The following is a 23,884-nucleotide window of genomic DNA, read 5'->3' as shown; positions in this document are numbered from 1 at the left end:
CACTTTGCGTGTAATAAGCTTAAATTGACACGGCATCCCCCATGGTCCAAATCTGACACTAGGGGTACCTAGAGCGTCAGTTCGTAACATAGGGCCACTGACCAAGTGGTCTCGCATAGCCAGACCTATCTTACACTTTGCCAGTGCACGGAACCCATCATCACTCTACACTGAGGATAAAAAAACACTCTGGGGTGTTTGTATTTCTTTAAACCATTCACAATAGTCTTGGGTGACACCAAGGCCAGAATGCAGCAATGGTGCCCTTGCAAAATACTGTTGGGAGGAACCTTGTCTCGGCAGGGATGCGAGATCTGGCATCTGAATTGCTAAATCCACACAAAAAAAGCCACATAAATCAATAAAAGACATTTTAGTGTGTAGGTTGCTAGTTAGGATGTTGTTGTTGTTCCATGCACATCACGAAGTGTCAATATAGGTCTGTCCATGTGAGGCTAGTTTCATGTAGGGTGTGGATTTTGAAAACAGTAGCATGCAGTAAGCGTTTCACCATCTGAGATAGGCGCCAATAACTTGCTTTATAGCCACGGTCTACATCCTGTGAACCTGACTACTGCCCAACCTGCTGTATATGACGAGTTGGGAGTAAGAACTTGTTAGATTGTTTCATGCGAGAAATTATTGGATACAAGGCATCCCGCTCTTACCTTTTAGTGCACAGACAGTATAAACATAGCTTTTTTTCCAAAGAGGTATAGAAGCAATAATCTAACAAACTGATAAGCAGGCAAAATGGCTGCAGTCATTTTTTTTTTTTTTTTTTTTTTTTTTTACTGATCCAATAAGCTCCCACCGGGGAGAGAATCTCCATCTTATGAAACTAGTCATCCACTCACAGATACACAGTGATGATACTTGCATAATAAGTTGAAACAAAAAGAACATTCTCATGCACGAGCTGGGCTGACCTTTTGTTTTTTCTCTCCTGCTAAGTGATCTGCCATCGTGCGACAACAGCTCCATTCAAAATGTAACATTATTTAGAAATGAAGCCAATAACCTGTTAAGATATATGAAACTCATTTGTGAAATGTTTGAGAAATGGCTGCCAGGGGGTTTGTTGTGGATTAATGCCGTCTCTGGTGCCAGTGCTGAAGATTCAGAAAGGGGAGGTAAATATTTCAAATAAGAATAATATCACCATGGAACCATTTGCAAACTTAAAGGGCACACACACACACACACACACACACACACACACACACACACACACAATCTCCCAGGCTTTGAAATGACATGATATAAAAATGCTGTCCTTCATGCTCTGCAGCTGATGTCTGATATTTCATCCTTGTTGTTTTATTAAAGATTTAAACAAGTTTACATCTCCAACAAATACAAATTAGCCAATTTCTCTGACACCCACTCTGATCTAATGGGAAAGATATGAAGAGGAGAGGAGAGGAGAGAAGAAAGGGATGGAGGCAGAAACTGAGATTGTGATATTATATTTATGTATATGAATTTAATACATTTAAAGAAAACATAATTTTATGTTATCAGTGCGGCGGGGGGCAGTGTTGCATTCTGTTCGATGTGACTTGTCAGAATAAAACCATTTGGGAATTCGGTATGCTCTTAAAATTTACAAAATAACTTCCTGTCATTATTATTGAGCTGCTGAATATAAGCATCTCCTTAAGCATTGCTTGTCTCAATATAATGTGTCCAATGTACAGTCTGAATGAACCGTAGACTTCTGGTAGCCTAAGCTACTACCATTATCTTATGTTTTTCCTGTAACTTTGTCGATCGACTTCTTGTGCCGTTGTTTTATCTTCTGCATTTACCACATTTAATTTCTCTGTCTTGTTCTGTCGTCGGCTCTTATGTCTCCGCATCCTCAAAGTCAATCGATTATCTCCGTGGCAGAGGTTCTTGCTCTCATCTGACGCGTTGGGTATCTATCCTTGGCTCCCTGACCTGGGCCAACCCCCGCCTCACCCTGCGGCTCCTTCCGAACTTTGATGGCAGCATCCATATCCATGTCACCAGTCTGACACTGTCCGTCCTGCATCAATAAACATTTGGGGAAGGCAGATTTTTCGAAGCTGAATAATTTATAGTGCATGATTAGAAACTCTATCCTGAGTGGAGGATCTGGTTGCTTGTATGTTTGTCTTGGATCTTTACAATAAAACATGACCCAGTCTGATTAGAAAGTCCGGTGCCACAGAGCTTGTTGGGTGTGTGTGTGTGTGTGTGTGTGTGTGTGTGTGTGTGTCTCTGTGTGTGTGAGAAATGGTGCAAGAGAGAGGGAAAAGACAATTGGATATACAGTAGGTATGTACTGAAGTGGCAGGCATGAGTGAGAGGGAAAAAAAACTCTATTAAGACTTAGCATTTTTATTAGACCTTTCCTGTGTGTTCCCAATTTAGAGAAACACACACACACAGAAAACTGGCGATGTTGGCATGTTTAATGCTACATTTTTGTTGTCACACTGCTCACTGAGACATCTTAGCCTTAATTATAGTTACAGGGAATTGTCAGACTGTAGAGGAGCAGTTCTGTATGATTTAATGAATCACAGACAGTCATACTGAATATTATTTCCTCAGAAATTGTGACAATTGTTCAAAGATTGTGACAGCGATCCCAAAAAATACAAGCCTATCAAATTTAATTGATATGTGAACTTCACATCCGCAGTTAGTAATACATCTTTTAAATCAGTTCTGGTTACTGCTGAATATGTGCTTGACTCTTATAGTTGAGTAGTCTTTTTGTTTAGTTTATGTCAAACGGTTTATTTCAACAGCTCACTGAAGTTGATCTCGCAGTGGCACCCTTACTCAACAGGGTGCCACCAGTGGAAAATAAAAACATTGCCCTGACAGGGAAAATAAAAACTTTACGCCATTATCGTTATTTAAAATATGCCTCTGTACCAACAATTGGTGGTTATTTTTCTCGTGAGTTAGACACAGTCTGGAGTCTCAATCTTTACCATCAACATCTGAAAGGATACTAAACTTTAACTCTCAAAGTGAGTCATTCTTCCCGTGCCAGCACCCTCATCAGTTTACAAATTGCAGAGGAATATTCTGCATGTTCAAAATATAAAACCTTTCAGTTGATAGACGCAGATATGAGGCGAGCGTCTGGCAGGCGCAGTTGTCCTTCACTGGGGTCTGCGTCTCTTTGTGTTTCAGAGGGACAGTAGAGAGAGAGCGCATCATGAACTTCTCATCATACAGTAGCAAGGAGCGTGTGTTTGGGGTGGGGAGGGGGTGTTATGTTCATTAGCACAGTCAAAATGCCTGGAGGCATAAGCAGAGGAGGAGTGAGGGAAGGAGAGCGGGGAGGGAGGGGGTGGCTTGTATGGAAATTGACCAGTGTGCTGTAACTGTTCATCTGGTGTAGGCCTTTGAAGTGAGCTGTTCAACACTGCAGCCGGCCTTGTTCTTGATAATTGCCTAAATGATCTCCGTGGAGCGCGGGGTTGTGTTACAACTGAACTAATCCAGGGGCAACCCGCTGATTTGACAGAGAGCTCTTCGCTATGTCAGCCCCCCCCCCCCCCCCCGCCCAAACAACAGCCTGTCTTCCATTCTGTTTCGTCTGTTTATTAGACTAACACAGCAGGGGGTGTCATGGTAGTGATGTGGGTTCTGGAGTCGGGATGGGGGGTTGGGGTGGGGGGTTTTGTTTGTTGTAGGGATGATGGCCTCTGTGCTCCCCAAGCTTAGCCACACGCTTAACCCGCACTCCTTGACATCATACCCTCCGCTCGCCCCCATTGATATGTAAATGAGCACCAGCCCCGTTTGCAAATGAGGGAGGAATAATTAGTCAGGAGCACTTAGCAACAACAACAATAATACACGCGTCTGATCCAGGCTGAGCTGCTCTCTCTTTGTCATTTGAGCTGCTGCTGGCAATCAGACAAGCTCCCCCCCCCCCCCCCTTCTTCTCTTCCCCTCCATTGCAGCACCAGAGACACTGGTGGGTGGTGGGGCATCCACAACAAGTACAGTGTTTGGCCTTTTGGAGCCTCACCAGGGTTTAGGGAGCCAGTGGAGCATGGAGGCCAAGCAGAGCCCTAGGCCAAGAGCACCGAGTACAGAGCACAGCCTGGGTTGGAGACCTCTCTGGTATGCAGGGAGGTCAGAGCAAAGAGCGAACCGGAGAGGAAGTAATGTGGATACCCTGAGACCTGAGCTTTACAGGTCCTGGAGGAAGAAAGAGCACCGTCACACACATGTCCATGAAAAAGGCAAGGATTAAGTGGAAAAATGAAAGTTCAGTTCAATTTTCAGTGAGGAAAGTACCATGTTAATGTGTGTGTGTGTGTGTGTGTGTGTGTTTGTCGGAATGAATGATAGCAAAAGAACGCGAGTAAGTAACAGGGAGAAAGTTGATAAAAACAAAATGGCTGATGGGAGAAAAAAAATATACAGCATCCATTTCGGGAATATGACTCAGTACCTTGACTGGGAAAAATAGATTATTATGTCCAATTTACATACAGCACCACTGCTTCAAAGAGACGGGTGTCATGTTAGTGCTCCGGTGCCAGGCGTAATGAAGAGCCCCCCTCCCACTGTCCCAGGACAGGCCCAGTGGCAGGGTATCAGGTAGACTAAGGTCCCATATAAAAGCGGCCCCTATGAATTATAAATCATAGGCCACTGGAGCCACAGCCTGTGGGATACAGAGGGGGTAAGAGGGACTATATTCCCGGAACAAAGGACAGTGATGGGAGGGGGTAAGGTGGAGGGGTGGTGGGTTACTATCATACAGGAAAACTTAAAGAAGCACAGAGAATTTGATGGTGTGTCATCGCTGTCATCAAACATAAATAATATCTCTGTGATATTAAATTCTCAAACAACACTAAGGAGCCCATGCAGTGTATTTATAATACTTCATCTCTAACTGTAGAAATATTTTCCACATGTGTATTGTACCTCATGGGGAGGCAATAGGAAGGGCTTAGATTTCTGAATATTTTCTCCACCATCTTGTGTATTGGCACACACACATGAGAATAAGCAAGTTTGCACGTGTTCTGCTTTATGCTTGCATTCATGTGAAAAGATTTCTGAACCAGCTGGAGTTTTCTGGTCTTCCCCAATGGTCAGTGGGTTGTAGGCCTGGTTCAGTCAGAGGTGATTGAATAGAAATATTGTTTTTTTTTTTTCCTTCTTTTTTTTGAAGGGGGGGTGGGGGGGCATGCTGATGAAAGGTTGATTGATATGGTGTCAGGCGCTCTGTGATGGATTAAATTGTGTGTGCAGACGTGGCCCTGGCCAGTCATGGCTGTTGCTGCCTTTTCCGCCAGCCACTGCTGCGGCAGCTTTAAGAAAATTTGATTTTCGCAGCTCAGAAACACACGGCAGCCCCTTTCTCTCCGCTGCCTGACTTCCATTTAGTTTGAGAGTGCACAAGTGATTCTTTATTGGATGAAATCTGCGCCGGATTGGATAAAGTGTTAGAGCGCTGAGCCATCTATCACTATCACCGCCCCAGCTCCAGTTTCATTTTAAAAGAAAAGAATGAAAGCAGAAAAAACAGAAAAAAAGAAGAAGAAAAACAGACAGCCATAGGATGTTGGAGATTTGAAAATTAACTGTGGCAAGGAAAAAAAAGATCTATCCTCCAACCACTAAGCCTGTTTCCTCTGTTGGAGGATACCAAGCTTTTCACTGTAGAGATGCCTCCAAGACTCACTAGTCTCTCTACTCTCATAATGTCTGCTGACCAGCTCCAGCCCACACCTGTTCACACCCTACTCCATAGGTCTAGCTCGTCTCACATAGCTGTTGCTCTTTCCTTCTCGTACGACCCTTCGCACAATTCCGACATCTTGTGATCCTAGTGCACACATGGACAAATGATATGTGTTATCAGGCCTTGAGAGGAATTAACCACGTGGCAGGCAGGATACATTTGTTAAAATGAGACGAAATGTTATGTCACTGAATGTCAGTCGGAGCTTAAGACTACTGTGCAGCCACAGCAACATGATACTGGACTTAAAGTAGATCCTGTGTGACAAAACTGTAGCACTGAAGGAGCTGGTTCTCTGAGGTTGCTCTTGCAGAGATAACATTTTGAGATGCTGACCTGGTCTTGCTGCTTTGTGGTAATCAGATCTTTTAAGCAATGTTTTTGTGTAGTATTCTTATAGCTTGGGTATATGTACAGCTATAGGAAAAGAATCAATAGACATAGACCACATTCACTAAATGCACCTGTTGAGATTTAAAGTGAGTGTTTTGCTCACACAGTTAGATCAGTTAGGTTGTTGATCTGTCAGTTGGTTGCATCCAAGTCAGCCTTCAAACTTCTCTGCTAGCTGACAGTGAAGAAATAGCAGTGTGACAAAGTGCCTGACCCAACAGTCCACCACCCAGTCACCCCAACCTACATAAGTTAAGTCACACTCATCAGGCCTGCGTCTTGGGTCCACAGCCCAGACCAACACGACTCCGCCTAAACCTGTGAATTAGTGAAACTTGTTTGTTTGTGCACATCGGACCATCTCCCTTCCATTCATTTTTAAACACCATCCCTTATGTCCCCCTGTCTGTCCATTAGTGCTCTGCTCTATAAAGCAAATGGACATGAATTTACCTCAGGGCGATGCAGACGAGAGCATCGGAAGGAAGGAAGAGAAGAAAAAAGGGCTGGGGGAAAAAAGGCGGCAAAAATTGCGAAACTCCTATGTATTTCATTTCGTCTTACATAATTCATTTTGAAATGCATCTTGGATGATGTAAATCTGTTCAGAGGCACCCTCTATTCCGAGCCTTTACCCTTAAATGTGTCTGCGGTTGGAGTGTCCTGAGGCAGTTTGGACCCACCAGCCTTCCCCACCCCCAGCCTTAATAAATCATTATGGAGCAGAGCCGCACTTATCAAGCTGGTCAGAGACCTCTAATGAGCGCAGGGACCACGACTCCGCACAGCCCCAGAAATATTTTATTAAGAGCACATTTAAACACACACTGCTCAGGATGTATGACCACATTGGCGAGCCCCCCGTATCACATCTGCATCATGAATAGCAGGCCCGAGACCACAGACTATCTGTGAGGATCCTCGCATTGTTTAAGCTGTGGCGCAGCTACCTCTGTCTACTAGTCGGACTTGTCCACTGAGTGCCCTCTATGGAGCGCTTGGATTATTTCCTGGATCCCGATGGCTCCTGTGGGGCCTTATGACCTTTGCTCTCATGCTCTAGTTATGATGGCCCTTCAGAGAAGAGACCATACTTTCAAGTCAGACTGGGGTCGTCTCCCTAAATAATGGTCTTAATGGTCTTCTTTATGTCCATTCTGTGCTTTATGTGTGATATTGAATAGACAGAATTCTGAAAATCTACACGCTCCTTTGATGCAAACCTTGGCAAAGACGCAATCCAGAATTTTGTCAAAGTATGAACATTTTTTTTTTCTATTACAAGAAAGTCTGATTTCATTATTCTTTTGAACTAAATATTATGCCAGTCAAATAGCTCTCTCCTCGCTATATTTTAGGTTGAATTAATCGACAAAGTCAGATGCTGTGCTGTTTGATTGAAATGAGCCACAAGTTTAAATAGCTTGAGCAGTTTTACAAGAGAAATGCTTTGTTTTTTTTAACATCACTGAGCAATCTTTTTTCTATAAGAAAGCTTTTTCAAATCAAACACTTTTGTGATTGACAGATTTGTAGCTTGTATTGAGCAAGTGAAGTCACTATTGTACCTGTAAAAAAAAAAAAAAAAAAAAGTCCATGTGCTTCTGCTCATGTATTTTTCCTAATGAATTAATGCAATTTAAACCAGTAGGTAAGACATTTGGAGGTAAAATGAGAAATTGAAAGAGATCATGTCATAGGTTAAGGCCAGTCTCTTTGATACAGGCAGACTATCATTAAAGGAATGCTCAGGCTCTCAGCCATGAATCCGCCATTCAAAAATACCTGACCTGGGATAATGGCAAGTACATTGTTAATGCATCATTTTTTGAATAAGTTGGAAAATTACTTAGAGCACTGAACAAAGTCAGGATGAGCAAGGATTCACTGACAGTAATAAGAAAAGGTAAGAAAGTCTTTCTTTTACATTCCTTTTAAGTTTCCAACATCCAAGACTGCAGAAAACTAGTAAGAAGAAAAAAAAATCATTACGCTGTTGTTTCATCTGAGTCTTTTCTTCCCCAGCACAGAAACACCGGGCTGATTAAAGATGACTAAAAACTAAAACCGACCAAGCTTCGTTCTTCTTCTCTTTCCTCCTCTCCTCAACTTTTATTTTTAATGGAAAATCGGCCCCGAGCTCGTTTACTCAGGAACAGAGGGATATAAATGTTTTAAAATTTAACCAAAAAAGAAAAAGAAAGGGAAGAAAATGGAATGGAAGGAGGAAAGGACAGGTAATATGAGAAAGATTTTAATCTTAATAATTCATAAAGCAGTCCTTCAATCCCCTTTTTTCTCTCTGCTGACTGGTGTTTGATGAAGATACTGACTTTCTCTCTGCTGGGCTCCAGCAAGGTAAATGTTGTGCAGTGTAGATAGGCCTCCGATAAGGCCAATATATGAGACACTTACCGGGGGGAGTGGGAAAACGGCATTACCAGGCAGAACATAGGGGAGGAGAACAGAGCAGGACTGGATCAGAAACAAGGTTAGGATGGCAGGAAAGGCCCTGAGGGAGAGCAGGCAAGACAACAACTCAGACTGCACACGGATCGTAGCACCTGGGGTCACAGGGTCAGCGAAAGGGTGGGACATGGGTACATAAAGAATCTGTTTGCTTATGTAGAAATTCATTTGAAACCTATTGGCTTTGTTGGTAGGACATTGCATTTCACTAGCATGGTGCATTATGTTATTTGTAGTTTCTCATATGGAGGTACTCTTCATTCAGCGCTGCCTCTCTGCATAAGAAAGATCTTGTGTATTTAATGGATTTTGTCCACAAACTGTAACATCTCTTTGCAGAATTCACAGTGAAATGTAAGGTGGTTTGTAAAAGTATTGGAGAAAATGGACAGGATGAGAGTGCAGAGAGAGCGAGAGAGATGAGGAGGAAGGAAGAGGGCTTTGCTGCTCTGAGGTACAGCCCTCTGATCTCCTTTTAAGTTGTGGCCCAGCATGCTCAGCAACATAGCCAGTCAAACCTGCAGCCCCCCAGGGTTCAAGCTCTGCTCAAAGGGTTCTCCTCTCTGAGGCTCCTCCGCGTAACCGCCAGGCCACGGCTTCTTTCCACCTCAGTGATCACACACACACTCCCCGACCAGGATTCGCATGTTGACACTGTGTTTGAGGAAGCGTTCTGTGATAATGTCCTAGTATTGATCAGCTATCTGTGATGATAGCTGTTGGGAAAGCGACCTGAATTCAATCTAGAACGATTTTTAATGCTGGCTACTGGATAGGTGGCTCAGCCTACGGTCTGCCGTAGTGGGGGTGAGGGTGTCGGGGGGTCCTCGGGTTCACCAAAGGTGAGGGGCCCTCCTTCCCATCTGTAGTCCTGGGAGTCAAGTTCAGCCAGAGGGTCTATGGGGGACTGGAGGTCTGGACGCCATGTCCATCTGGATCAATCTGCATACAGAGGCCAGCTGACTGAGACAGTGCCCCCCCCCCCCCCCTTCTCCATGGTTAGTGGCAGGAGAAGATGGCTGAAGGGGACGGTTGATTTGGGAAATGTGATTTTTCTAAGCAGTAGAGAACTGAACTGCTAGCCTTTATATTTGCTTAATGCAATGCAAATTGATTTTCAACATCACCATCACTGCTTATATCTCACTGGTTCATGTTTATTTGACTTACAGTATGTATGTAATGGAAGGATGCGGTCAGTAATTACTTTATTTAAAAAAAAAGAAAAAAGAAATGACACTAAAATAAAGTGACAGTGAACTTGTAACTTGGGACCTTAAACACGGAAAAAAATAAAAAACATTTTCACAGAGCACATTTTTAATATATATTTTACATTTTTTTGGATGCTAGTGGACAATTGTGTTGTTTGCAAGTCGATGCTGTGCATGTGTGAGTGTGTGTGTGTGTGTTTAAGGCATTCATGAGATTAGTGTGAACCTTGTCCTCCCTGAAGGTGCAGAGGCCAGGCACACTGCCGCTGCTCATATGCATCTCTTTTATTGTCTATTGTGTGTAATCGCAGTCCTCTTGCTTCTCGGTGCCAGACTTTTGACCTTTTTTATTTTGCTGTCCATTTTCAGCTGCCCCGCAACCTAACAGGCATTAGACTACTGAACAGATGTGCAGGGGGGCAGCCACTGAATGCTAATGAGGGCTTCTCTAACACCAAATCCTTTTTATAGTCTGGACAACAGAATGAGAAAAGGTAGTTTTAGGCATGTTGAGTCCAGTTTAGTGAGATGATTGATTAAAAAAAAAAAAGCTTTAATTATAGCCGCAACTCATAAGACAGTGTGTGAGTCATAGGCCACGTGTGTGTTTGTCCAAGTCAGCGTGTGCATGTGTCTGTGCGCGTCTCTAACATGCAAGTGTGTGCATGTGCGTCGTGGCCGTCCGTTCGTCTGTGTATGTGTGTCCCCAGGCTAGACAAAGCATGCTACTCCTTGGCAGTTCCCCCCTGTCACTGCAGAGGCCTCAGTGTGTGTGAGTGCGAGTGTGTGATCAATCTCACGTGGACCAGTCATGGTGTCAGGGCAGCAGTGGATCTGACTCTCTCCCCCCTCTCTCTCCCTCTCCCTTTCCTCTCTCTTCTCTCCTCGTCTCCCATTTCTCTTCCTCTTTTCTCTCTCGCTCCTCTCCATCCATCCTTTCCTTTGACTGTGGGACAGTAGGAGTGCCGGGTCAGGAGCGAGCCTATAGAGCGCCCATCTTTCTGGAGGATAATTAATGCATACCGAGCTGGAGGGCTAATCCCGCCACCGGACTGCTCCACACAGGTACCTGTGCCTTCCTTTTCTTTGGGGCTGCCCTGCTCTGTTTCACTTTGTCAACTGAGCTTTGCTGACTGACTGATTTGCTGACCAGCACTCACTCATGCTTTCACTTTTTCACACTGTCTCCCTCCCTCCCCTCCCCTCCCTCTTCCTCTCTCTCCTCTCCCTCACTCTCTCTCTCTCTGACACACACACTCACACACACACTTACTGTACACAAGGCAGTACTTGCGTGCATGCACGCCCATTACTGAGTAACTTTTAATAGTGTTTGCTGGAGTGAGAATAGCTCGGTTTCCCTCTTGATCTACATTGTGTGGGTTTACAGGTTTACAGGTGTAGAGTTAGAGAGACATGTTTTATGCTCTGAGGTGGCAAATGTCATGTTTTTCAAGTTGAAGTGGGTTGTCTTTACTGCTCTGGGCTGTACTAGGTGCTTCTACACCTCTGATCGCCTCTGATCGACTTTCTCAAAGGTTACAGCTTTTCTCTTTTCTGTGATTTTGTGTATTTGATGTGTTATTCCTCGCTGAGATAAAAACCAAAATATGTGGCAAACTGTGATGATTCTGAAGCCGTTAAAACTGTTTGACTACTTTGCAACATTGCAACTTTTTGCCCTGAAGTGCCTACTGAAGGGTTGCATTTAAAGTATAACAAGATAGAAATAATAGGAAGATATTAATTTTCATTATGGTAAGTGAACTCAGATATACCAAAAATTGCAGCAAATTATATTTCCCACATTTCCAATTCATGTCTTTCCCTTTATATTAATATATTGTGAGTAATAACATCATTACGCATTAGTTGACACAGTGATTACACGCGATTATTGGTTTATATAATCATTTTGCAGACGTTCATCATATTCTTATAGCTTAGTGAAAGGATATAAAATTGATATCAGGTGGAAGCTGTAGTTTTAGGTGCTACGTCAGCACAGAGTGACTTGTCTCTTTGCATAGTTTCCCCTTCACCCATTAGTCTGGATTGATGGGCTGGATCAACTTTCAGAGTCCTGTAGGCATGTAGGCAAGCAGCCACTTCACAGATTTGAGGCAAGAGGAAAAGGTGTTTCCTGTAAATGTCACTTTCATTTTTAGGTGAGGAGATATTTTTCTAAAGGGTCAGCACAAGAATTCATGCTATAGATGCAGCTCTGGAAGCTTTGAGAGGGGGTTAATTTGGAAAGCACATGACGGTCTCTTTAGAAATCTGCCCACCTGTCAAGTGTGTTTAAACTGTCATCATCCACGGTGTTGTATTGTAATATAGCTTAAACACGTTAGCATTCCATTTATTAGATGAACCTAGTTAGAAGTTGTTTCAAACTTAATTTACACGTACATACACACCAGTCCAAAAGGTTAATGGCTGACAAATTAACCCCTGCAGCATTATCTTACAAATGGCCCGCAGCATATGATAACCTATAATCAATATCACCAATTATGTGTCAGACAGAGGCTATTGGCCGTGACCTGTCTCTCATGAAGAGACTTTCTGAGGAAACAGGATCTCCTGCACTATGCAGATGCGGGATCTCTCCCATCCTGATGTCATTACAGACACCTGGGACCACCTATCATCCACTGACTGCGTCTCTTCATCTGATTCTGTTGCTTCATAACCTCTTACTCCTCTTCCTCATCTCTGTATAACCTGCATCTTCATCATTCCTCATTTTCTTTTTTGTGCATGTTCCCCTTTTTAAGACAAACTTCAGGTAGTTTAGTTAAAAAAAAGATAAAAGGTTTGGGTGTCCCTTCAGTAAACAGTAAAGCAATTTTTAATCACATATTTCCACATGATAGGATAATTTATTGTAAACTTTTACAAACAAATACCATTGATTCAGCCCTAAAAATACTGGAAACATATTTTATTAATTTGTTCAGATTAAATTAGATATTTCTAATGTATTTTTTTCAATTGTTGCAGAATTTTTTGTCATTATTTTATTCTGGGAAAAAAAGATTTGGATATATTTTTGTTCATAGTATTAAAGGTACTTTGATAAATTGCTTCAATGATGAAAGTTGGAGAAACTGCATGCTCATTTCCTCTGAAATGACATGATTTTGGACAATACATTAATATCAACTGAGGTTGCAGTTGCTTTTGAAACAAAATCATGTGATTGTGTTCATCCTTTAAAACAGTAGCACCTTGCACAAAATGACAGTGAATGGGGCATCTCACAACTTCAAGTGTTACATGCAATTACATAATTAATTACCACGGAATAAACAGACATATACACATAATCAAGCATGTACTGTAACTTTTACAAAATGGTTTTCAAATAAGGCTTCTTCACTAAACATGGCACATTACGTTTTGTGCGTTTATATGCTGTTAATTAAGTCGATCTACCTCTAAACTGCAACTAGTGTTTATCACCACAATGATGTCATAGCTTCTAATTTTTTTATTTTAAAGAATAATCAAGTTAATAACAAAAAAGTAGTGTGTGACTGAAGCATTTTAACGTTTGAAGTAAGGAGCACATTAGTCTAATTAGGGCCCTCAGCTCGCAGCCTCCGATATAACAGTGCAACTTTTTAGCTTTAACAATAAAAGGAAATTGATCCCTGCGTTCTGCCAGTGCCTAAACCATTTAAATAGCGAGTTTTCTTTTTTTTAAAGATAAATTTCAACTGAGGCACACATGAGCCATTCATCTATATTTATGAAATGCGCGACAATGCTTCCTCTTGTAAACAATGTGATTGAAAGGCAAATTAAATTCTCGTGGTTTTTGCTTTAAGTTAAAGGTAAAATTCGAAGTGAAGCTTTTGATATTTATTCCTGACAGGTGTTTACTGTTGTTAAATTAATGGTAACGGTAAATAATAACAGATGTGTTTCAAGGAGAAATCATCAAATGTCTGCATGGCACTTTTTTTTTATAAAGCTTACACATAAACTCATCTTAAAAATAAATTAAGATAATAATAATAATAATAATAATAATAATAATAATAATAACAATAATAATGATAAAGGGATTTTGATAATTATATTACTTTTAACTGGGCTGCTCCGGACTGTCAGAGAGGCATCCAGACAGCAGGCGCTGCAGTGTGTGTCCTCCCGGCTCTGTCAGTGGTCACTGGCTGCAGAGACCTTGAACTTCACCGGGACTAGTTGAGGTTTCATGCGGGGGGCAGCTGAGAGCCATATGCCTTCATGTAACTGCTGTGACACCCAGCGCAGAATGACTGACGGCTCACCCGGCTCTCATGGAGAGGACAAGTAGCCAATTCACTGACTCTCTGGATCCTGGATTTTTTTTTTTTAAGAATTATTATTTGTATGCATTTTTTGGTTTGCATAATTATGAATGTGCTCGTCTGATTCATTGCTGCATGGCCTGCATGTTCTCTGCTGCAGAAATGTAACGCTAAAAATAAATGTATTAAGAAATCAAAAGTGAAATTGATTTGAAAATAAATGAAGAGGGCATTTATTATTTTTAAAATTTTTGCTAAAAAAAAGGCCTGATATTTACATAACAGTCAGCCTGCAGATGGTTTCAGCTGTTGGGGCCTATAAAATATTCAGCCCAGAATAAGGTATAAGTGGTGTGTAGTGTGCGAATCAAAAGGGGGGGTTACCTTAGGGTGGGTTTACCTCCCCCCCCACAAGCCTACATCCACCCTCACCCTTCCACCCAGACTCTTCCTGCATGCTGTCCAGACCTGCTCCACATCCAGGCCCTTCTTTGCCCTTCATGGATAGAATGGCACCCACAGAGGAGGAGGAGGAGGAGGAGGAGGAGGAGGGGGCTAATAGCTTACTGTAACCAATATAAATAGAAACATGCAGGCAATTAATTATTTCTTTTGCTCTTTTCTAAATGTCGTGGTGGTGCTTTCATCGTCCGTTTTTTTCTTCTTCTTCTTCCAAACACGGAACTATTTTGTTTCACAAATGTTAATTGATTAATGATCAAACATTCTCGCGAGTAGATACATTTACATCCTGCATTGATGTTTCAGGTTTCTATTTTAGTTGCACATCAATTTTGGCTATGTAAGACTACAGGCCCTATCCCCTGTGCGATATGTCAGTTCTTTGCAGTAACTATGATGTCATGTTTGAAATCCCTTTGGTCTCTGAGTGACTGAAGGTAACTCTTAATAATGAGGACTAAATAAACATTATTATTTGTTTTTTAAGAGGAGGGAGAGAGAGGGAGGGAGTTGAGGCTAAGGTGAGGGATAAATAAATGATGTTTAGAGTTGAGAAAAACAAATTCAGATGGGTGAAACGTCTGATTGTGGCAGGTCCCAATATGACTTGTTTGCCAAAAAAAAAAAAATCATGCCTAATAGTCAAATGAAGGAGATTGCTTCAGCTTCATTATCTAGATGTGCTGTTGCTGTTTAGAGCTTGATAAAATGATAGAAAAAATATATTTAAAAAAAATATTTTTTTTATTTTTAAAGGTGACAGTACGGTAAGCACAAACAGTAGGCCTATATTTTACTACACTGAGCTGATGGTGCATGAAAATGTGTTTAAAAATGTTAAAGTGGCCAGTGCATGAAAATAAAATCATGCATTTTGTGTCACATAAAAATAATAATAAATTGCAATATTTCCGTCATTTATGCAGCAATGCATTATTGCAATTTATTGTTTTTTTTGTTTGTTTGTTTGCTTGTTTTAAACAACATTAAATACATTAGATTTGAGCTCTGTTCTGCAGAGTAGGCTGACAAAATTACGCAGGCCTACCGTGTTGCTGCAAGCTTGGGCCTAATTGTTGTATTCATGCAAACAAGTGTCCTATTAGAATATAATGAATATTAAATAGACGGAATAAACTTGTCAGATTCAATTGGATCACTCGCCAAATTCCTCAACAGTTGGCCCGCGAGGCAATTAATACAAGCTATTACCCCGCGATAAAGCCTAATTAGCCCCGATTAGTGGCAAAAAGGGAGGGGGTGGTGGCGCTAATTGAAAAATCCTTCAGAAAAGGAGGTTGTGCATTGTAGACGCGGGGTCCTTCTAAGCAGCTCTCAGTGGTAAATACCATTCACATTCAAATGAGAGTGACAAAGTTTGGCACAGAAACAAGCACACGTCCGCCTCCCGGCCTCCCAGTCTGCATCTTTTTCTTTCTTTTTTTTCTTAAAACGCGCTCCGCCTTTTGTTAACCTCACACGTGTTTAGAGGAGCGTTATTTGGTTAATTCTGCAGGATGGCACCGTGCCCGACAGCTTGGAGAAGAAACCCAGCCCTAACACACGAAAAAGCATTAATTAAAATGATATCCTCTCATTTTTATTCTTGCCTTTGTCTTTTAACTGACATTAAAATATAACATAGACGCCCACAAAACACGCACACACCCAAAGCGCGCACACGAGCCAACAAAAGCACCCGCACAAGAATAATCTCATTGAAATAAAGAGGGGGAGCGTGTGTTAAGAATGGACTTTAAATGCATTTAAGCTACAGTATAGAGAGCTGAGCCTTGCACCTGTCTCCCTCTCGCTGGAGATTTGCACCCCTCCTGCTGCCGGCATTGAGGAGTCGCTCTTTCTCTGTGTGTGTGTGCGTGTGCTTGTGTGTGTATGTGTGTGTGACTGGCCATGCATGTCATATTTTCGACCGAGACACACACACTCACACACGCAAACGACGCCTTTCCTGCGGCATTTGTCTCTTTCTTGTGCATTACAGTGAATATGTGACCTAAATAACCATTTTAGTGTCTGTTCCTCCTTTTAGACTTCTCATAAGAATAATCTGTAATTTTGCACGTTTTGTTGTATCCCCCCTCTCCCTCCTCCCTCCTCCTTCTCCGTGATGTAGTCTTCTTTGATGAGTGTAATATTAACATGATAAGGAGATGTCAATGAAAAGCTCTCTATACCTGACTGAGCAGACGGCTCTGTGATGCTGGGTCTAATGTAATATTAATGCATGCAGGGCTTGTTTCTTATCGGGAAAGATCTCTCCAAAATTGTCCTCCACAGGGACCCACTTAGAGTGAAGCACACATAATAGAAATGATCACTCTTTTTTAGCCTGCATCTGAAAGATATCACTCCACTTTATACAGTTAGTGACAAGAATTTGAAAAACCTGGCTCATCTGGGCCTAGCATATATTTTTTAGGCTAATGTGAGCATGTTCATTTTAAGCTTCTGTTAAGCAACAATGTATGATAAAAATACAAATTTGCCCAAATAAAAAGAATCTAAATTAATTAATTTAACCAAATTTGACATTTTTATCCAGGTGCTTTTGCTGACCATACTTTTAGGTGAAATTTAACAATTAAAAATGAGGACAAATTCAAAATCACTCACAAGAAATGCCAAAGAAATCAGCCATTTAAATGCTTCAAAATTAATAACCACAATTTTTTTCACAGAATAACATAAGGCTTTTACTTTTGTGACTGTGATTAATTTGGAATTAATTTGATATTTTTGTGTTAATTGTGCCCTATATTCATATGTATATTTTATTTATGTATATTATTTTAAAGGACATCTTGCACAAGAAAAAAATAATCTGCATATGGCCTGAAAATCCTGAATATTTAAGTACATTTTGACCCATAATTATTTCCTGTTCGGGCCAGTTAAGATGTATTTAAATGAATAATGTTGTCAGTTGGAGGTATTGATTGTAGGATTGTGAAGGTGTAAGTAAAATGGAGCGTTGATGCGTCTGCTCTGGGCTGTGCCCTGTGAACAGAGAGGACCCAAGGATAATGAGGCATAATGCTGCCTGAGACAGGGCCTCCTGCCGAATAAATCCCAAATTATACCCCAAACCAAGTGAACATTCTCCTGGGGGCCACAAGGTCAAGTCCACGACCCCTGACCCCAGAGAGTCTGGGTCTGGAGAGGAGGTGAGGCAGGAGGCTGAACATGGCTGCTGCTGCTGCTGCTGATGATGATGATGATGATGATGGCGAGGGAAGTGCCTGGGACCTGGCTGTTGTCTGTCTCTGCAGCCTGCTGTCCTCAGCCCTGCTCCTCCCTGCGTGATTTTAGCCAACACTCCATCTATTATTTAGCGGACTTATTAAAAGTTATTTCAGAGCCATCGGGTCCTGCCAGATGACCTGAGAAAGGGGGCCTCCTGAGTGGCCAGACAGACTGGAAAATCCAAATGGACACAGTGGAACTGCTAAAACACACAGGCTCAAAACAAACAGAAAACACTGCCTGCATTATTAAGAGGTGCATTCACTATAGGAGAAATAAGAGCTCTTCAATATTTCACAAGCACAATCTCAAACATAGATGAATGTTTAATTAAAGGCAACTTTTGCAGTATATGTAAGAGTAAACTAAATAAAAGCACGAAATGGTAAATAACATTTTAGCAAGGTACTAAAATAAATAAGAAAAATACTTGCACATATTATATAATCAAAAAATCGTTTGTCAGAAAAAATGTAAATGAGCTTTATTTTAAAACTCCATGATACTTAATTGAAAGAAAACAGAAATCAACATTTACTGCAGAAATGAAACACTAGAATTGCACAAAAATACAGTTTAAAGATGTACAATATTTAAAATCTAAATATTTATGTAGTCAAAAAATGTTATTGTCAAAACATGTGAATATCTTTAATATATGAGTATAAAAATACTACAATAATAAACCAGAAAATCTACAGGTTTTTTTTTAATTTAATTTTATTTTTTGAATACTATTTTAATCTGACAACCAATAAAGCAGCACTCAATTCAAATGTATTGACTCATCCTTCGGAGAGTGACTTAACCTATGTCTTGACACAGCTTTGCCTTGGTCTGTGCATAGTTTTGAATATTCATATCTTTGTTGAAGAAGCGTGACATAACCTTTTCCCCCTTAATGTGATGTGTGCACATGCACTTCCCAGCTGTGTCCAGAGAGGGCGGGGCTTTTGTAGAGAATTGAGGGTGGGGGGGGTGAACGGCGCATAGAGCAGGAGCTGGCCGAGGCGGAAAGGTCAGGGGAGGCAGGAGACAGGCGGGCTGGCCGACTGCTAAAGCTTTGAACCTAACAGATGGTGAAGGTTAGGTGACGTCCCCTCGCCTGGCCTTTCCCCAGTAATTGAGGATAATTTGAGCACCAAAGAGAGCAGGCCTGTCCACTGTCAGGCCCAGAGAGGAGAGACGAGGTTAATATGAAAATGATTTTGCATTACGGCTGGCTTTGTGAGGCTGGCCGCAATCCTAATCCTGGCCTGAGGCAGCAGGAATGAAGAAGTGTCACCCTGGGTCCAGGCGCCACGCCACGCACATGAATACATCTCCAACCCATGGCCCTGTGCCCCCCATTAACCAGCACTCTGCCAGGACCGATTACACACTCCCACTCAGGAGCCAGGCAGGCTTTGGGGGCATTTTAGGGAGGCTTGGGAGTGAACTGACATCACCCTTTATCCCATAAGAACAAAAGAGGTGCAGAAAGGCCATGTGATATCAACGGGGGGTTTTTCACCTCTCCTCACAGCTACTGTAGCTGAGCACATCACTCCTGCTTTGCAACTGAACTTGGATCAGGATCACTTTTTGGAAGTTGCTGCAATCTCCTTAATATATTTTTGATTTAGAAAAAAAACGGCGCAAATGATGTGAAATTTTACAGCCAGACGGATCATTTATTTCTCCTAACGCTGGTACATTTTTTGGAGAAACATTAGATTTGTAACATGACTAGATTGACTGGACTTCCCCACAGCGCAAGCCTGTCAAGTTGCAACAGTGGGACCAATTCTGTCCAGAAAGTTGCCTCTTTGGTGTGATGAAGTCATTTACAACTATTGATCTAATAGTCAAACTGGGCATGTTAACCTGAAGAGCCTTGGAGGGAGTTTCTGGGAAAATGGAGGTGCCCCAGGGACCCTCTCATAAGCTCAAGCAAGACACAATAGACAGAGATGTAATTTAAAATGTTAGCAGTGGCCTGGGCCCTCTTATAAGTCAGTGTAGTGCTGCAGTCCTGCCAGGGCTTCCTGGATCTATTATAATAGTAAAAGTTTCATAGCAAAAACTGTGGCAGCTTTTGTTGGCTTGAAATATCTGATTAATTAAAAGCAACTTTCTCGGTAGATGAGGTCTGTAAACATGCAGTGAATTAAAATGAGTAAGGTAAACATCAGTGTTTGTGTAGGTAGATGGATTAACATTAGTGTTTTTAGGGAGCCTTTGTCTCACAATACAGAGCAGACATAGGTGCAGATATCAGGGGGGAGACCTGGGGGATGGGTCCACCTCAGAAACAGAAACACCTCAAGAACATGTGCAGATAAAAACCTGAGCAGAGGACTTTTATTTTGGCAAAATTAAAGACATTTACACCATGAATTGATGCAGAAAAAGCACAAATTGGTGCATAACAAATCACCAGAATGCAGGAAATGAAGTGTTTTAAGCTCAAAATTATCTGGCAGAGGACACCCAAACCCCTCTGTTTCATATGTGTGTCATATACACACACACACACACACAAACAGGGAACATCTAAGTTCAAGAGGAGACAGTGAAATCATTGCTACATGAATTGATAATTGTAGAATCTTAGTATGTTAGTATCTTCGACTCAGTATTTTAATCAGTAAAATATATGTGATGTTGATAATTCATACCCAGTGACAATAGTAGAGATGAAAGTTTGCCTGTCATAAATCTATGTTGTGTATCATATAGTCACCACATATAATTTTATCAAATATATTCCTCAGGTGTACAGTTTGTTTGTCCTCAATACTCACAAGTTTTTTTGAGCTTGGAATAATTTACGCTTCAATTTTATTGTGTGAAAAGTGCCCAAAATTCAGTTCACACACTTCTGTAGGTAGATTTACAACTCTTAGTGCTGTGTGTGTGTGTGTGTGTGTGTGTGTGTGTGTGTGTGTGTGTGATGTAGTCGCTGTGCTGCGCTGTCAAGCTGGGTGGCCCGTGGGCTCCCCCAGGTGTAGTCCAGATGAAGGGGTCTTTACCGGGGCGTCCCTGCTGCTGTGCCCTCTGCTTGTCCGTCTTGTTCCCCAGGAGCGGCGAGCTTTAAACTAGCTCCGCTGCAGCCTGTGACCTCCTCCTCCAGCATGGCCTGTCTGAGCAGGAGACGAACCCTCCCAGCCCCGGAGGATAGTCCCTGGCTAACTACAGTCCCCATCTCTCTCCACCTCTGTTCACGGCCTTCCCTGCACGTGGGAGCCCCGCTGTTGAAGTTTTAGTAAACTGAGACATGTTCAAGTTCATGTACAGAATGGAGATTAATGATGATTTATTGGCTCAGGCCCACACCACTGATGTTGTTAGAATAGAATAATTGTCAAAGATGAAGGAGTTTGGTTCAATAGGGCAGGCAGAGGGGTGCTCATCCTCTCATCCCCTCCCATCTTTCTCCTCCAGCCACCCCACCCACCCCCTCTCTCTTTGCCCCCTGTGCTTCATGGGGATTGGTCAGTTGTCAGGTCAGTTGTTCTCTCTGCAGAAGAAAGGGTGAATGGAAATTGCTTCCCCAAACATTGAGAGAAACAGCTGTTTTACGCAGCTTAAAGGCCATTTTCTTTTCACTGTGGAGCACAGAGATGCACGGACACACACACACGTTCTAGTGGTATGATTTAATTTTTTTTTAAATCGAAATGAAAAATTTCAGGCAGTTCAAATCTCATTTGTTTGCTCTCTCACCAGGGGTGTATTTCTTCAACTTTTTTTTTTTTTTTTTTACTGCACTTGGAGATGTTATCTTGCATGTGTTTTCTATTTTACATGTGCATGTTGGAGACCTGGGAAAAACCAGTGGCGCAACAGGGCTTTCTGTATGATTGTCTTCTGATTATTTAACTTTTTTTTTCTTTTCTTTTTTTTTGTTGCTCCAATTGGAAAAATAACATTCATCGCTCCTTTGACCTACAAGATCACGGCAGAAAGTATGTCTTTGAAAAGTAAAACAAAAAATCCACTTTTAAATAAGATCAATTGTAAACAAACCCAGGGCAACCCTTTGAAAGGCCCCGCCAAGAGATTTACCTTGCCCTGTGGCAAATAATATTTCTTGAACTGGGTTTAAATTTCAAGTGTCTTGGGTTTATAAAAACCTGGAACAAAAGAAAGCCAGTCTCTGAACAGCAAATATTATCTGCTGGTTGGGCAAGAAGTCAAGATTGCCTTTTTGTTGTCTCAAATACAGGGCCAGATCTAGTGTCTGGCAAATCCCAGAATAAACCTCTGAATATATCCCTATTTACTTGAATTTAGTGGGATCACTGTAAAACCACATCTGCATGCACAGCTTGAGAAAGACCTTATCTCTATGTTAAAATTTCACAAGCTGTATTTTTTCAGGATTACTTTAAATTAGCTTTTAACAATATAAAGCCTCTGACTCATCTCTTAAAATAGTTATTAATACCTTGGAACATTTGTATGCTTTGCAAGAATTGTAAAAACTTGAATACTTTATTGTACCTCTTGTTGTATGCTCTGAACATTATTGTGCATCATGGAAATATCATTTTTAACAGTTTCCACTTATGCACTATAATTTGATGACTAATTATAGAAAGATAAAAAGAGATTGTGCTGGCCTGCTCTGTAATAGCTATGTTTCAGGATGATAACCATGGCAATAACTATTTACTGTTTCTTGGTAATAACAGTACTCGGAAACCAAGTAATGACTGTTCCCTTGATCAGTCCCATACCGAGCCATGATGAAAGCATATGGGAATTTGTTATAGGGGCCTGGTGTGACATCCATTACTCCTTAATATCCTGCAATCTTTCCACTCTCCTCTCTCCTTTGCCCCCAAAAATCCACAACTGCGAGAATGTAACACCCCACCTTAGCACGTACATCCCCGCCTCTTCATTCTGCGTGCTGCGACACATTTTGTCTTTTGTTTGTTGATGTTATTTAAAAAAGGGGAACACATCAGAGAGGAATGGCCAAGTAATCATGAAAGAAAGATGCTGCTGCACCTCTGAGTCACTTTTCTTTTAATTGGATGCAGCTTTTAAGTGAACTTCAGTGGCTGGACAGGGAGGAACAGTACTGTCTGTAATTTGGTTTTCCTTTGTAGTGAGCCCTTGTCAGAGCCAAATAAACCCAGCGCAGCTCACCGACCGGGCAACCTTTCCCTGCAAACCATTGCACCCCAGCAAGAGAGCCCTCTCTGTCATCTGATGTTCCACTCTACTTAAAACAGAGCAGGGGGGTTGAGTGTGGGGTGTAGGGGGAAAAAGAGAGAAAAGCCACGGCCCCGCTATCATCATTTTATTTTGATTTTTTTTCCCCATCCCATTCTTTAATCCCTCTGATGAAGTCTGGACAGGCAGAGGCATGCTCTCGCAGACAGCAATTTCACTGCACCATATGCGCCTCACACATCGGATGGCAGGGAGGAGAGGGGTCTGTCGGGAGCACAGCCAGGAGAAAGGAGAGAGGAAGAAAATACACGACATGAAATCCAGAATGGGCTGCAGTCGGGGCACACTGATACCCCGTGATGTTTTGTCTGCAGCATCCGCTTATGCTCCTTCAGCAACGCGCCCATCACACATTTACCGCAACAAAAACGCACCAAATGGAACATGTCACAAATAGCACTCGACCTGTTCTGAAATCTTAGCACTTATGCAGGTAAACAAATGAGCCAGGTACTCACACAAAAGGAGCCAGGTACCCACACAAAATGGTGGTAAGCTGTGCGCTGCTTGGCCCCTCCCTACGCTGAGGATGTGGTGCCGACACCCTGATCATGTGATTAGAGAGGATGGAAAATAGCTGTGTGTCTACTGTGGTTGCCTTCAGACTTCCCCTGGTTTATCCGTCCGCCCAGAGGAGATGCCTTTAATTTAGTGGAGACGAGCATCGGCGCAAGACGGGAGGACAAATAGAGGGACAAGTAATGCTTATTCAGACATAAGTTAGTAAAAATGCAATGCAGGCATACATTACATATTTGATTTTTGGACAAAAAAATAGTTTTTAAAAAAATATA

General features: G+C 41.9%; 1 long non-coding RNA gene across 1 annotated transcript in view; it reads left to right on the top strand.

Annotated features, from left to right (window-relative positions):
• Nucleotides 1–10,616: 10,616 nt before the first annotated feature.
• Nucleotides 10,617–23,884, top strand: part of LOC126396133 (uncharacterized) — a 91,327-nt gene continuing 78,059 nt past the window's right edge. The window contains exon 1 of the long non-coding RNA XR_007570534.1: nt 10,617–10,899. This is a non-coding gene — a long non-coding RNA (uncharacterized LOC126396133). The remainder of the gene's footprint in view (nt 10,900–23,884) is intronic.

This window comes from Epinephelus moara, chromosome 1 (genome assembly GCF_006386435.1).
Source record: "Epinephelus moara isolate mb chromosome 1, YSFRI_EMoa_1.0, whole genome shotgun sequence".
Taxonomy (NCBI): Eukaryota; Metazoa; Chordata; class Actinopteri; order Perciformes; family Serranidae; genus Epinephelus; species Epinephelus moara.
Note: the sequence above shows the minus strand (reverse complement) of the source record. Positions and strands in the feature narration are given on the sequence as shown.